The sequence below is a fragment of the Capsicum annuum genome, chromosome 6 (assembly GCF_002878395.1).
Source record: "Capsicum annuum cultivar UCD-10X-F1 chromosome 6, UCD10Xv1.1, whole genome shotgun sequence".
Lineage (NCBI taxonomy): Eukaryota > Viridiplantae > Streptophyta > Magnoliopsida > Solanales > Solanaceae > Capsicum > Capsicum annuum.
The window spans coordinates 167,071,978-167,089,496 of record NC_061116.1 but is presented as its reverse complement, the minus strand read 5'-3'; positions in this window follow the sequence as shown (position 1 = coordinate 167,089,496).

The window sequence follows — 17,519 nt, the reverse complement described above, 5'->3', positions numbered from 1 at the left end:
CATCATTCCTTGGAGAATATCAGAGGCTTGTTATAGTATGTGAATCCCGATAATTTTCAAGCTTGCCTCCAGCTTGCTGATTCGGTCTTCAAGTTTGTCGTTGCCGTCTTTGAATTTGGTATAGAGTTCCTGGTCTCTTGTGAGCTTGATCCGGAACACCATCTTCGAAGTTGTGGCATTGAAGAAGGCCTTCAGAACACTTTCTTCAGAAGCCTTAAAGGATACACAGAGGGCCGTTGTGTTTATTTTAGGTCAAAATATGTTGATGCACACTCAAGATGTTGTCCCAACCATTGAACAACAGAATTTTTTCAAGCGTTGCTCAATGCATCTTGCTCAACCAACCTTTAAGGATTTTGATAAATTAATAAGCAAAGAGTTATGTAATGTTTGATCTACGCCGACTTTACCAGCAGAAAGGCTGAGAGATTGAGTCAGTTTAGATCAAACATTATGTAGCTCCTTGCTTATTAATTTATCAAATTCCTTGAAGGTTGGTTGCGTAAGATACATTGAGCACGCTCGATAAAAGTCAGTTGTTCAATGGTTGGGACAACATCTTGAATGTGCATCAACACATTTTGACCTAAAACAAACACAACGACCCTTTATGTATCATTTAAGGCTTTTGAAGAAAGTGTTTTGAAGGGGTTTCTGGAATGCCACAACTTCAAATATGGTGTTCCTGATTGAGCTCACAAGAGACCAGGAACTCTAAACCGAATTCAAAGATGACAACGATTAACTTGAGTACCAAATCGGCAAGTTGGAGGCAAGCTTGAAAATTATCGAGATTCGCATACTACAACCCTTTGATTTTCTCCAAAGAATGTTGAAAGCATGCTAAGGCTATAAAACAAAATAAATTATAACCATATTTCTAAGGAAGTAATGATACTCAATTTGCCTTTCAAACTCGTTTTTGGTTTCGATCAGGTCAACAACAGTGGACCTAATCGAAGCCACAAATAAAAAGGCATGGGATGCAATTTAAAATTCAGAAATTATCGCCTTCGCTTAGATTTCTTACTTTAACTGTTGTTGGTGTTGGCAGAAGTTTTCTGGACTTATTGTATATCATTTCAACCCTCGATGCCCATAAGTCTACTTTATTGGTCTTTCGTTATTTCTATGTACGTGATAATCCCAATCACGCTACCTAGTCATAGCTCCCTAGCAAAGTGACCATCTGCACTATTTTTCTTTTAGAGACACAAGAGACGAATTTTTCATTATTGGATACACTTTCATATTTGCACTTGATACAAATTTCTCATGTTTTAAGATAATTTCATCGGCCAAATTTGCTAGAAGTTACTTTCTACCCTATGTATCCTCTTCAATTAGCTCTCAGATAATATAGTCTTTCATTAATCACTCATTTTCCCTTGAAGGAATTCTCCTACCACACCTTCTGGCGTATAATCATCACCCAGAGCAACCCAACCATATAAATTTGGGCTAAGGCAATAACTATATTAGATTTTCGTTCTTGTTAGATGTATTGCTAGGCTTCGAAGGCCTTCTCAGAGTCTAATACACCCTAAAACTTAGTCCAATCGCTATTGAATCTCTTTACAATGACAACAAAACTAGATTCCTTCACAACTCTTGACAAATAAACATGAGAAACAATCGATATTAGATCTTAATAGGGTATCAAAATCATATTCATGATCCCTCAGCCTTATCAGTTCGAACTTACCAAACTTAACTGTAAAATTACAAATATCTTATTTGAATGATCTATGACTAATAGTTAAAATCAACATTCACAAAATCAATTTACTCTATGTGTGTTTCCACAATAACATTATCAGTAATACATACCTCCCACATATGAAATAATTCCATCTGCATGCAGCTTATTCCACTGAACCCATCTTTACTGTAACCTCTTGTGAAGAGCAAAAGTTGATCAACTTTTAATTCCTTATATCTACAAAGAAGAGAAAAAAATAAATATAATAAAGAGAACATTATCCATCTGTTGCATCAGACGTGGAGTCTGTTGCATCAGATATGGAGTCTGTTGTAATAAATGTAGAGTCTGATGCAACAGATGTGGTGTCTATTACAACAGATGTGGAATCTATTAGAATACATCAAACCATCCTTGATGGTGGTTTGATTTGTTCCAACAGTTGCTCCGTCTGTTGCAACATCAATAACAGCATAAACTACAAAGAAACAGCAAATAAAAAACATCAACAACAAAGAAAGAAACAACATTTATTCTAACATCATCAACAATAACTAAGCAACATCCTTTGTTCCAACACCATCAACAACACCACACCATAAGTTACAACAACGCCAACCCCACCAACAACATTAATAATAGTATAAACAACAAAGAAACAAACAAAATACACACAAAAAATGATACTGCCAACAAGGCTTTTAAACTTCTCCCAACATAGTAATTTTTTTGCATATTGTAAAAAAAATTCTCGATTCATTTATTCAACACTTAAAATTTCCTTCAAATTTTTAAAATAAATATGATATTGGTAAATGGTAATTAAATAAAAAAAATTAATGTAAATAACTTGCAAAGAAGAAGACGAGAATGAAAGAGCAAAAGTGAACCATACCTTAATGTCAAAAGGAGATCAAAAGAGCAATTTTAGTCGAGGAAAGATATGGGTCGATTTAGATCCGAAAGGATCTTTATGAGAAAGAGGAGAAAAGAGAGAAAAAAAATATTGTGATAACCCTAACCTAAAGAGAAAAGAAAGAAAAAGATGAGAGATGAATAAAATAAATTTAGGTATGAAGCTGAAGCTGAGGAGAGATGAGATAATTTTAGATGTAATGTGTACGTAGACGTGGATTTTTCAATATTTATTAATTAATATAATTAATATTCATTAATAATTTAAGGGGCACGAGGAACACTAGTGACATTAAAAAGACAAGATAAGACTACTCAATGAACTCATTTTTGAGTTATCCAAGAAAAAGAAACTCTTTATTTTTTACTACATTTTGTGGCACTTACTAATTTATCTACTCGGACAAATAGCTTTAAAATTGAAAGAAAAGAAGATTTTCAAAAAGATATGTCATCTATTGCAACAGATAGCAATATTTTTTTTAAAATTCCAACAACACAGTCATCTGTTACAACAGATACAAATATATATTTAAATATCTCAATAGCTTAGTTATCTGTGATGACAGATGCAAGTGTCCATTTGATAATTAAATCAGATATATCATCTGATACAACAGATATAAATATTTATTTAAAAATTTCCAATAGCTCAGTTATCTATCACAATAGATGTAAACGTTTATTTGATAATTTAATTAGATATGTCATTTGTTGCAATAGATATGAATATCTGTTAGAAATTTCTAATAGCTTAGTCGTTTGTTCCAACAGATTTCATTGCAATTGATTTAGGTGGAACTAGGGATGAATGAATGAGCTCATATGGTAAACAACAACTTCAATTGAGTCATTGCAATTGCATGGTGTTGGTATTGTGTTCATCCTGACCTGAGTCGTCGATCGATCACTCAAAATTAAAATGAGCTCTCATTAACTTACTGTTAAGATTAATAGTACCTAAATTGATTTAGCTAGAACTAGGAATGAGTGAATGAACTCATAGGGTCAACTATAACTTCAATTGAGTCATTGCAATTGCATGGTGTTGGTATTGCGTTCATCCCGACCTGAGTCGTCGATCGATCACTCAGAGTTAAAATGAGCTCTCATTAACTTAATGTTAAGATTAATAGTACCTAAATTGATTTAGCTGGAACTAGAGATGAATGGATGAGCTCATAGGGTCAACTATAACTTCAATTGAGTCGTTGCAATTAAATGGTGTTGGTATTGCATTCATCCCGACCTGATTCATCGATCGATCACTCTGAGTTGAAATGAGCTCTCATTAACTTAATGTTAAGATTAATAGTACCTAAATTGATTTAGGTGGAACTAGGGATGAATGAATGAGTTCATAGAGTCAACTGCAACTTCAATTGAGTCGTTGCAATTACATAGTGTTGATATTGCGTTCATCCCGACTCGGGTTCTCAATCGATCACTCTGAGTTAAAATGAGCTCTCATTAACTTAATATTAAGATTAATAATACCTAAATTGATTTAGGTAGAACTAGGGATGAATGAATGAGCTCAAAGGGTCAACTACAACTTCAATTGAGTCATTGCAATTGTATGTTATTGGTATTACATTCATCCCGACCCGGGTCATCGATCGATCACTCTGAGTTGAAATAAGCTCTCATTAACTTAATATTTGAAAAACTAGTATATCTCTTGAAATTTTAAAAATTAATTAAGATCAATTCGGACCAAATTAACAATTTCAAAACTTGTCATTCTTTTTCAAAATTACAAATCAACTCATACAAATCATCTATTTACGAAAAAAAAATTCCCATTTCAAATCTCAAGTTCTTACTCCTCTCTCTCTCTCTTAACAGTACAGATAACAACTATTCAACATATTGCTCAACCCTTCAAAATAGATTAATTTTCTTTTCATTTCCGACCACATAGTTGTTATTTTTTACTTCATTCTCGCTTTTATTCATAGTTTTCTCTGTCTTCGCATGTAACAGAGTTTGAGAAGAGTTCTACATTTGTTCTTTATTCTAAAAATTAGGGTTTTTTAGTTAATGATGAAAAAAAGACTTTTAATTGTAGTATCTTCGAGAATGGGTTAACAATTTTATGTTTTGATACTAAAAAGGTAAGAAGCACCCGAGAAAATCCTAATTTTTATCTTAGTGTTTTATTGACTATCATGGTATTATTAGATGGTGTTTGTGGTGTTGTTGGTAGATGTTGGTGTTGGTGTTGGTATTTGTATTTTTGGTGGGGGTGTCGGTGGTCTTGGTGTTGGTATTAGTGGCATTGGTGGTGGTCTTGGTGGCATTAGTGGTGGCATTGGTTGTGGTGTTGGTTGTGGTGTTGGTAGTCCATCTGTTACAACAGGTGGGATATCTGTTGGGAGATATTAAATTTCAAACAGATTCCCCATATGTTCCAACTGATGGATTATCCATTGGAGTATTTTTTTCTGTAATGTGGCGAAGAATAATTTATTGAAATTTGTCTTACCTTTTTTTTAAAATTATGCAGACATCAAATGCGATGTATTTTTTATTTTTCTATTATTTGTAGTTAAAATATGTCTCCCAAAAGAAAAGAAATTGAAAATGGATTAACTTCTGACCACCTACCAAAAATGGCTAGAGTACAGATAGATTCGGAGAAACTTCCTGAACAATCTCAATCGGGGAAAAATAAAGCCGAGGAATGTGATAACTTCTTCTCACCAATGGGGCGTGAAATAATATGGAAATTCTAGCATGATTCTGTCAAAATCATTAGTATCGACAGGTTTCGAGTTACGATGCTGATGGATATCCCTGACAAAGTAACTGGTGATCTTGTACTTAAATGTCAATTGGGGAAATGTTTTGATGAATTAATGAGAATTATGAAGAATAAAAACATAGACGGACTTTTAAACAAGAGCTGTTTTGTAAACTTTCTTGAGCTACCTGAGGACTACACATCCCTAATGAGCATGGTATATGGTCTTCTCAAGCACAGGATCAAGTACGCCGGGGGTGATAAAGATTCGAAGAAGGGGAAAAAAATATGGATGAAATCTGGATCAACTACTGTGGCATGCTGGTTTATTTTGGGTTGAAAGAGTTTGCCATAGTGATAGGCTTGAGATGCGATCGTCCAGAAGAATCACTCATCAAGGAAATACCCCACAAAGGGTCCAACAAATGCAAGGGAAAAAACATAGATTGTTGGGAATTCTTGGACATAGTAGGTATAAAGCGGATGATTTGATGGCAGATCTCAAAGATAAAGACATACCAAAGCACTGCAGGGAGAAATTGTGCTTAGTTTGGTTTGTCCATTCTGTTTTACTGGTAAGAGACGTCAGGAAAGTCATAGAAGATGATTTGTTGGCGCTTGTTGATGATTTTGACAAATTTAACGACTATCCCTGGGGATATGACAGCTACTACTTGACTGTCCAATATTTACTGACAAATCTATCCACAGGGACGATCACATTATTCGACTTTTCTTAGGCTGTCATAATAAAATTGATCACTATTTTTACTCATCCATTAATTTATAATGAATATAGTTATTATGACTTTTTTTGCTTGCTTTCTGTTTACAATTTTTAGGCTTGGGAATGTGAAGCCATTCCTCCCCTCCGAAAAAAGTTTAAGGATTACCCGGATGAGGTTTCTCATTCAAGGATCCTTACGTGGTTGGCGGCTGCAAAGGGCAGCAAAAAGATATTAAGGAGTAGGAGGCTGATCTATTTAACCCTCCGAATGATGCAGTATGTCTTCTTTCAACTAAAATAATTTGCCTCAAAGAAAGATATTGAAATAGATGTTCCATCTGGTTCAATAGATGGGTCGTCTGTTGCAATAAATTACCTATTAACGGTAACTGGTGTAATATATGGGTAATCTATTACATTAAATGATCCATATTTCACAATAGATTAACCATATATTGCTCTGTTTCTCTAAACCCATCTCAACAGATTACCTATCTGATGTAAATTATGCAACAGATGTGTAATCTGATGCAATATATTATCAATCTATTGTGATATACAGATCAGTTATTGTGGCATCTAGATTGTTTGTTGCATAAGTTGGTTATGTTAATGTCCATGTAACCCAACTGACTGTAAAATATTATTATATGATTTAAATGCCTCCTGTCTTATTTTATAGGTTATGCATCCTTGTATCATGCCTACCATTGATGAGTTAGGGATGACTTTTTATCTTACTCTGGGTCTTTTTGATACAAAACAAGACCCAACGGTGGAGTTTATAAAGAAGGAATTGGCTGGAGCAACATCCATAAGAAGAGCAGTTAGGCAAGGTCAGCCTAAAGTTGAAGCTCTTCACAACCAACCTTAAACTGCAACAGATCCGGGTGCTTCTTCTGGGGGTATTGGTGGTGGAGTTGTTTATGATGGTGGCAGCCATCCTGATACTGCTACTACTGTCAATCATAATTATGAGCATGTTGGTGCTCAACAAAATATAAATACACTTGAAAATACCCCATGTCCCTGTCACCCCTACACTGGTCCCTCTCACCCATACAGTGATCCCTCTCACCCCTCTTCACCCTCATATTCTTATTGCAAATGCAAATTGTGCAAGGACAGAGAGAATAAACTCTTTAAAAAGCTAGAGGCTATTGCTGAAGTTGCCAAAGAGTTGAAATTCAGAAGGGGTGTCATACCAACCAACGAGGTAAGGGAGTCATGCACTCCTATAGTGGCGGTTAGGAGGAAGAGAAGAAAAATTAGACAAATTCTCTCCGTTCTAAAATCAGTAAAAATTGTAACTTCTCCCGCTCCAAGAGTTGTTGAAGCTTAGGGGCCACTGAAGAAGATGGATATATTCGCGGAGCTTGGCAAGGAGAAGAAGAAGGAACTGGAAGAAATCATGAATAGTAAGACGAATGTTTAAAAAGAATACACCATGCATTCATTTGCCACCAAAGACTTCGCAAATATGACAAATATGCATGAGTGGTAGAGGACAATGTAAGTTTACTTTTGTTAACCTAGCCTTCTAATCTACTCCATGAAGAAGAATCTACGTAGCAGATGTGCAATTTATTGCAACAACTTGGTATTCTGTTATAACATAATACACATCTATTACATAAGTTGCGTTGGTTGGGTAATCTGTGAACTGATTCAGAGAACTCTCTGCATCGAATTCATTCCACTGTGTTTTTAGTATTTACAATTACTAACCTATTTAAAAATTATCTTATTATACCACAGTATTTTGATGAAATTCTTTGCCTCATGAGGGATGGGCAATTAGCGTACCCGAATGCTTATGATGATGCTGATAGGATAATGGACCTCAACTTCTACAATAATTTCAAGGATAGGTATGATGATCTCCGTGAGCTAGCTGATTCCGGTGGCCTGGTATTTGATAAGTTACTTTCTACATTCTAATGGGATGAAAACATGATTAAATATGTTAGAGGGAAGAGGCCATATCCACACGGTAAGAGCTGGATCAAGGCAAAGAGAATCCTTACAGTCATGAACGAGGAAGTCAAATATTTTCTCGCTTTGAGATACTAATCTACGAGGGAAAGATTAAGGTTTATGACTGCAACTTACCTGTCTTCAGTGTGGACAAGTTTTTAACCCACATGCAGCCACTTTTGAAGTTTTTGCCCAAGTAATTGACGCAGAGTAAGCTGATGGATCATTTGTCAGCGGAAGTCTTGAGGAAGGAATCATAGATTTTTTAAGGTCAAAATAAGAACATCAAGCTCTAGAAAAATATAATCGATGCAGCGTATAGGCTGTACTAATTTGCATACATCTAGTGTTTGCTGATCGACACAGAAATGGTCAATATGTACGACGCCGATGTGGGAAAGATAGAATGGGTCTGGGGTTATGGGGTACTAACTAAATGGTTGGAGCCCTTGTATAAAAAAAATATGTACAAAGACAGAAATGAACACGATAATAATTTTTCATTTCAAGCAACTTCACTTTACATGTAGTGGAAATAATTTTTATGTCTGGCCAAGTTGAATTTTTATAATGCAATAGATTTTATATATGTTGTAACATATATAATACCCGTTGTGACAGATTGATTATCTGTTAGAATAGGTTGGTCATCTATTGCATAATACAGATGTTTCCCAATCTGTATGTCGCAACAAATATACAATTTATTGCAACATATAATCCATCTGTTGCAACTGATAGGTAATCTGTTAGAACAAATCAAGAAAGTAGGAAGACCCGTTATATAATTTTCAGCAGATGACCTAACTAAATGGTTGGATCCCATGTATAAAGAAGAATATGTACAAAGACGGAGACGAACATGATAACTATTTTTTATTTCAAGCCATCTCACTTTACATATAGTGGCAATAATTTTTATATCTACGGATAGTTGAATTTTTATAATGCAATAGATAGTATATCTGTTGTAATAGATATAGTACCTGTTGTAACAGATTGATTATCTGTTGGTATAGGTTGCTCATCTATTGCATTATAGATATTTTCCAGTCTGTCTGTCATAACAAATATCCAATCTATTGCAACATAAAATCTATCTGTTGCAACTGATAGGTAATCTATTGGAAAAAATCAAGAAAGTAGGAAGACCTGTTAGATAATTTCCAGCAGATGACCTACGTGTTGTATCTCATGTTGCAACATATGTCTAAATCTATTTGATAAGATATTCGTCTGTTGCAGTAGATGTATTATCTGTTTCGATATTTGAATCTAGTATTCCATTGCAATTAACATGTTCAAAACTAAGGATTAAATTATATTCATATACAGTATAAAATAAGTTTAAGCCTTCAAAAATTACATGAAATAATTCAACAAATAAATAAAATGTCAAAAAATCACTATGGGTACAAATGATCTACTCTAAAATAAATCAACAAGTTAAACCAAGGAGGATAGGTTATTACATTGATGGACTCAAGTTATAAAGATCTACACAATATGGACAAGTTGTTCTTCATCCGGTGCTGCGGAATTCGGCTTTGGTCGTCATGGATCTTTAATATCACTTACATACGGCTTATGAGCTTTTGGTTCACCGTATTTCCATAAAAGAGTAGCATATCTTTAGTGGAGTAATCCGGCATCAAGTCCATCATTTTTTACTTATAATCCATCGCCCAAATACTCGGCGTATGCGGCAACAAAAGACCGCAATCCCTGCGTTTTAAAAAAAATCGATAATCCATATCTTGCAGTTCATGCAAGCGTTGTGAAATTTATGAAATGAAACTAAATCATGACACTTAAACTTATAGGATACCAATGGTTTGTTGAGCAATTCCTTCAACATATTGTAAATCAAATGGATTACCTATTTTATCCCGGCATGCTTCAATCGTTGATCAATCAGTACGAACCTTTTGGTCTAAAAAGCCACTCATATCAAGGTAAGTAGGCAATATTTTGGCTAGATTTTGTATCTCAGACGACGGCCCGAAATGTCTACCTCACGACATCGAGTAATAAACTCGGATACGCCTCTCTTTTGGAACGACGACAGCCAACACCCAATAGAATTTATCACCACAATTGATTGGGATGTACACTTCGTTGACCAAATGCCTAGGTAAGCCAGTCGGAAAGATAAAACCTTTGATGATGTTGATTAAGCATTCCTCATTTCATAAAAATTTCGGTTGTTGCTGACAATACCTATCATAGGCATTCTCTTTGTAGTGTTCGTCATTTTTTTTCTACATGATGATTTATATGAGTTAATGTCACGTTCTTACAATAAAAATTGTATAAACCAATATCCATAAAAAATAATTTATGTACCTACCGGTGTGATGCTTTAACAGCCCATCGGCAATCCATTCTGAATAGTCGTTGATTAATTGTGTTAGTTTATTTGGAGCTTCATCCGAGATGTTGAACCCTTCAAATGGATAATTCTTTCATTCTCCCTAACTGACAAGCTCCATTTTTTCTTCTTCTTTAGAAGTAGTTGATGAATTATCAACTGTGATATTATGCTCTTCAGTAGTAGCTTCTACTGTGACATCTACTTGAAAAGCCAGAAATTGTCAATGCTAATTGCAGATATACAACAGATTGTCCATCTGTTGCAACAAATGAGTCTTATATTGCAATAGATGAATCATCTGTTGGGATGAATTCAAACAGGTAAATCAGAGCAATATGATAATTTCTAACAGATGACCCATCTGTTGTCACATAAAACTCATCTGTTACAACAGATAACGCATCTAATGCAACAGGTTAGACAACAGTTATAACAGATGTATATATCTGTTTGATACTTTTCAACAGATGTATCATCTATTGAAACAGGTATGTGCCTGTTTATTTATTGGAACAGGTGATGTACGTTCACGTTCTTCAACTCATACTGCTCTCATGTGGCCCTTGCACACTGAACAATGGTGCAAGATAAAGGTAAAGGCATTGCAATTTTGATTTTTTCGATGCTTGATGATGCCTTGGAAATATCTTTCCTTCTCCTCTTAGCCACCTTAATCTCAAGTGGAGTGTATGGATATGAAATCCTCTTTGATGGAATGACACCTCTCTTAGATGTTATTTCCTTTACAGAAGCAGTTAGTGCATTAATAGCATCAATCACTCTATTGTGTTTCGCCTTGCAGTCTTGATATTTGCATACAGAACATTCGCTAGGTGTGGCAAAATCTGGAGAAAAATCTGTACAATCAGTATGATCATAGTTGTAATGGCATGTTATTTAAAAAACTGTAAGAGGAGCATCATTAGCCCCAATAGCATCTCCACTACCACTACCATTATCAACAGCAGTAAGCCCACCCTCCAAAATTATTTTTCTTTTGATGGTTGTTGCTCCAAACAATTTCATTTTTATTCTATCAACGACCTTAGGGTCCGATAAAGTTTGCACAGACTGTAAAGTAAGAAAAAATGGCATCTTTAACTCTCGATTGGTCGAAACAAGCCACGGATGGACAATCTAAAATAAATCAGTACATATATTAGAATGATGATGAAATTATTTAAAATAATCATTAATTAAAATAAAAACTTGATTAGAATTGGACTTACTGCTTCCTTTGGGGGATTTAAAAGATCAAGAAATTTTACATTTTTATCAATTTTGGCTGACAACCATCTCAGGATTCTTGGACAGAAAACTTCTTCCTGGTAGTTCACTTGTTGTCTCAAATAAGGAATGGCTTCAAATGCCCAAGCCTATAACATAACGTCAATAAATCAAAAGCATTATTGAATAAAAAAATGATAAATCATATCATGATAAAAGAAATATTTACCATGAAGGCCCATGAAAAGTCATATAAGTTGACTGTCTTTGGCGTTAACAGAGTCAACAAATATTAGACAGTCATTTTGAAGCTTTTATAACCCCAAAGATAGCTGTTAAATGCCTCATGATCATCAGAGAGTTTTATTAAACCAACACTTATGTTGTTGTTAACGTCTCTTGCCCAAAGAAAATTATGTACAAATCAAACCAAGCACAATGATTCCTAGTGCTTCTTTGAGACTCCTTTACCTTTCAACGCTTCAATCAAATTTTTATTTTTGAAGCTTGGACCAACAATCGACACCAGGTCATTACAATCACTCTACTTGCCTTTGCCTTTTTTAGGTGTGCGGGGTGCTTTTTTTGAGTCAGAGTAGGTATAACTTGAGAAGGAGAAGGAGGATAATATTTTAGTCCGGTAACTATGGCAAACTCCTTCCAACCAAAACAAACAGGCATGCCATAGTAATTTATCTACACCTTATTCATCTTATCTTTGTTTTCATATATAAACCTACGCTTGAGAAAATTGTATACCATTTTCATCTGAAAACGAGCATTATTGTCCTCCAGCAAATCATGATATTTCCCAAAGCAGCTTTCTCTAAAATAAGCATTCAATTTTTATTCTCAAAGTATTTTTTTGAAGGCGTCGAAAGATTTTCCCATGGCTGACTTAACCACGAAATCACTCGTGCTCTGCATTCTCATAAGATAACGATCAATGCTGAAGGTTTTGACCAACTCTTCGGTGGAAGGGCTATTACCATTTGGATCGTCTCTTTTGAGGTTATTTATTATCTTCTGCTCCTGATTGAGATAACATTTGTAAAGTAAACTCATAGAGTGGTTGATATAGCCGAGCTGCTGCACTTGTTCCTTTACATGAACTTGATTCGATTTCTTTTCTTTTGAGAGCCATATTATCTTAAATTAACAGGAACATAAAATAGATTATAGTTGATTAATGCATCATTAAAAAGGAATAATAGTAATCTAACATGCACAATGGTAAAATAACAGTTCCAACAGACCACACATCTGTTGCACCATGTATGTTATTTGTTGCAACATATAACTGACCTGTTGCAATGGATGATTAAACCGTTGGAAATAATAAAACAGATCTCTAATCTGTTGCACCATGTATTTTATGTGATGCAACATATAACCAAACCAGATGCAATGGATGAGTAAACCATTGGAAACTATAAAAACATATCACTAATCTGTTGCACCAAGTAGTTTATCTGTCGCAACATATAACCAACCTGTTGCAAGGACGAGTAATCCATTGGAAACAGTAAAAACAAATCACTAATCTATTGCACTATGTAGTTTATCTGTTGCAATATATAACCAACCTGTTACAATGGATGAGTAATCCGTTGGAAACCATAAAAATAGATCACACATCTATTGCACCAGGTATGTTATCTGTTGTAATATATAATTACCTGTTGCAACAGTGAGTAAACCGTTAGAAATAATAAAATAGATCACTAATTTGTTGCACCAGATATGTTATCTATTGCAACATATAACCGACCTGTTGGAACGGATGAGTAAACCGTTAGAAACAATCAAAATAGATCACTAATCTGGTTCACCAGGTATTTTATCTGATGCAACATAGAACCAACCGTTGCAATGGATGAGTAAACCGTTGGAAATCATAAAAATAGATCACTAATCTGTTATACCAGGTATTTTATCTGTTGCAATATATAACCAACTTGTTGCAACGGATGAGTAATCCGTTGGAAATCATAAAAACAAATCACTAATTTGTTGCACTAAGTATGTTATCTGTTGCAATATATAACTTACCTGTTGCAATGGATGAGTAAACTATTGGAAACAATAAAAACATATCACTGATCTGTTGAAACATACCACTCATCTGTTGCCAAATGAGTTATCTATTGGATCAATATTGTTTAGATTTCTTCCAAACAGAAGAGTCGTCTGTCAGATTTTCATAGTTGCATCAGATTTTAATCTGTTGCATCAGATATTTTCATGTGTTGTACACTACTAAAAAAGGCGGAAAACCGACCACTTGTGGTCGGTTTTTTCCATTTTTTGACCACAAAATCGACCAAAATTTTTGGTCGGAAAAGCAGCGGTAGCTTTTTAAAAATCGACCACGAGTGGTCGGTTTTTTTATAAATATATATATTTATTTATTTTTAAAATTTGTTATTATTTTATTTAAATGAAAAAAATAATTTTAGGGAAAAATAAACCGACCATTTTTTATAAAATTAATTTTATTAATTTAACTAAAAACAGACCACGTGGTCGGTTTTTTACAAAAAAAAATTAGAAAAATCGACCAATTGTGGTCGGTTTTATACAAAAAAAAAAAACATAGAAAAACCGACCACTTGTGGTCAGTTTTTGCAAAAAAAAAAAGAAAAAACAATTATAGAAAAACCGACCACTTGTGGTTGATTTTTCTAGGAATTTAAAAAAAAAAATTGAAAACCCAAATTCTGCATGCAACCACAACAATAATATACAGCAGTAACCAAAATGAAAATACAACAACAAAAAAAAACAAATGAAAATTTTTAAAAGTGTACAACACATACAAAATATCCAACAAAAGTGAGTACGAAAATACTACAACAATAGTTTCAACAATTCACCTAATAAACAAAAAATCACTTTTAAAGTCACCAATACTTAAGTTTTTTCAACTAACAAAGGCACCAACGAAACTAATTCACTATTAAAGTCACCGGCACTTAAGCATTTTCAACAAATAAAGTCACCAACAACATCACCTTCTAAACAAAAGTTCACTATTAAAGTCACTGGAATTTAAGCATTTTCAACAAATAAAGTAACCAACAACATCACCTTCTAAACAAAAGTTCACTTTTAAAGTCACCAAAATTTAGGCATTTTCAACTAATAAAGTCACCAACTATTAAAGTTATCAAAACTTAAGCATTTTCAACAAATAAAGCCACCAACAACATCACCTTCTAAACATTACTTCACTATTAAAGTCACCAAAACTTAAGCTTTTTCAACTAACAAAGGCACCAACGAAACTAATTAACTATTAAAGTCATCAGCACTTAAGCATTTTCAACAAATAAAGACACCACCAACATCACCTTCTAAACACTAATTCACTATTAAAGTCACCGGCACTTAAGCATTTTCAACAAATAAAGTAACCAACCACATCACCTTCTAAACAAAAGTTCACTATTAAAGTCACCGGCACTTAAGCATTTTCAACAAATAAAGTCACCAACAACATCACCTCGTAAACACTAGTTCACTATTAAAGTCACCAAAACTTAAGCTTCTTCAACTAACAAAGGCACCAATGAAACTAATTCACTATTAAAGTTAGAAAAAGTTAAGCATTTTCAACAAGTAAAGTCACCAACAACATCACCTTCTAAACACTAATTCACTATTAAAGTTACCGGCACTTAAGCATTTTCAGAAAATAAAGTAACCGACAACATCACCTTCTAAACAAAAGTTCACTTTTAAAGTCACCAAAACTTAAGCATTTTCAACAAATAAAGTAACCAACCACATCACCTTCTAAACAAAAGTGCACTATTAAAGTCACTGGCACTTAAGCATTTTCAACAAATAAAGTCACCAACAACATCACCTCGTAAACACTAGTTTACTATTAAAGTCACCAAAACTTAAGCTTTTTCAACTAACAAAGGCACCAACAAAACTAATTCACTATTAAAGTCACCAAAACTTAAGCATTTTCAACAAGAAAATTCACCAACAACATCATCTTCTAAACACTAATTCACTATTAAAGTCACCGGCACATAAGCATTTTCAACAAATAAAGTAACCAACAACATCACCTTTTAAACAAAAGTTCACTTTTAAAGTCACCGGCACTTAAGCATTTTCAACAAATAAAGTCACCAACAACATCACCTTCTAAACACTAGTTCACTATTAAAGTCACCAAAACTTAAGCATTTTCAACAAGTAAGACTACTATTCCTACATTTTCAACAAATAGAACATCATTCTTCTTCCTCTCAATATAAAATCTCAAGAATTCAAGTAAACTGCTTCAAGAATCAAGCCTATCCTCTATCTTCCAGTCACTAGTTTTTCATGGGTAAACTTTCTCCTCAATGATTTTCTTAATCCATGTATTATATGTGAACTCTTAATCATGAACTCACGAAATTATAAATCGTATAACTTTATGAAAATATGTAATCTACGAAATTAATCAACTTTGGGGATATTAATTGAACTTTTGAATTTTACTGTGAGCCCTAAAAATATCATGAGTCCCCAACATGAGAATTTATTATAATGATGAAACTCCAAGATCTTTAATATTAACCCTTTTATTCTAAATTCAATAAAATAAGGTGTTCGTTCTTGCTTTGTTCTTAAGATATCTTGAATCCTTACAATTCTTGTTATGTTCAACAATAAGAATATATTAAAGTTGGTCAACAATTCTATAATTCTAAAATAACTTGAATCTTTCAAAATCTCCATAATTTTCATAACTCTATAAAATCCTATGTTTAAGAACTTTGACATAATGGCATGACCCGCATGACTTCTAACACAACTAATTTTCTCCAGGAATGCCCTCATTGCCTTATATAGATGATCTCCACAATCTTAAGATATGCTACTTATATAGATGATCTCCACAATCTTAAGATATGCTAAAAGTAACATGGACCGATCCAAAATCTCATTCCCCATAGAGTAATGAAAATCTAGATCTTATGACTATGGCAACATGTATTATGATATCACTTTCTATGAGTCCCCAGCAACATTAATAAATGATGTAACTTATCATATATGAGCCTAAAATGGCTAATCCATAAATCAAAAGCCTAAAGTGGCTAACTTGCAGATGGCTAATCCATAAATCTAAACGTGAATTCATTAAGATAAACATATAACCTTATGAGTATATAAGGAAGTTAGATGGCTGACTGAGAAGGGCTGGAGGGGGGAGGCTGACTCATCGATGTTCGCGGCTATGGGTGGTGGCATCGGGGCTGGTGCGGCGATGGAGAAGTGAGGTGCCTTGGTTGGTGGCGTTGTCTTCGTTGGGGAAGTCGCCGAAGACAGCTATGGCTGGCGCGGTTGTTGTCACCGTTGTTGGTGGCGTCAGAGACGAAGGGTTGGCGTGGTTGTTGTCGTAGCTAGTTGTTGACGGCGGAGGAGAACGGAAGGAGCCAGAGGCGGTGCTGGGTTAGCTCGCCGCTGTTAATAGCTGTGGTGGTGGAGATTTAGATAAGAGGGAGAGAAGAGAGGGAGGTGGATGATTTTAGGTTTATGGTTTTGGTTTTTGTTTTGGGTATTAAAAGAAAGGCAAAGTTTGAATTTATCTCAGTCGTTGGATCAATTTTGTTCAACGGCTGAGATTAGAATAGGGTCAATCAATTGAAATTTCAATTTTGGATTAAAATTGAAATATTTGGCTAAAATTGAAATGAATCAAATGTAGATTGGCTAGATTTGTAATAGATTAAATAGAATAGGCTAAGATCGTAAGAAATTGAATAAATTGGATTAAAAGGTGAATAAATTAGGCAAGATAATTTTAATTTAGGTTGTTATTTAAATAGTAGTAGTAGTA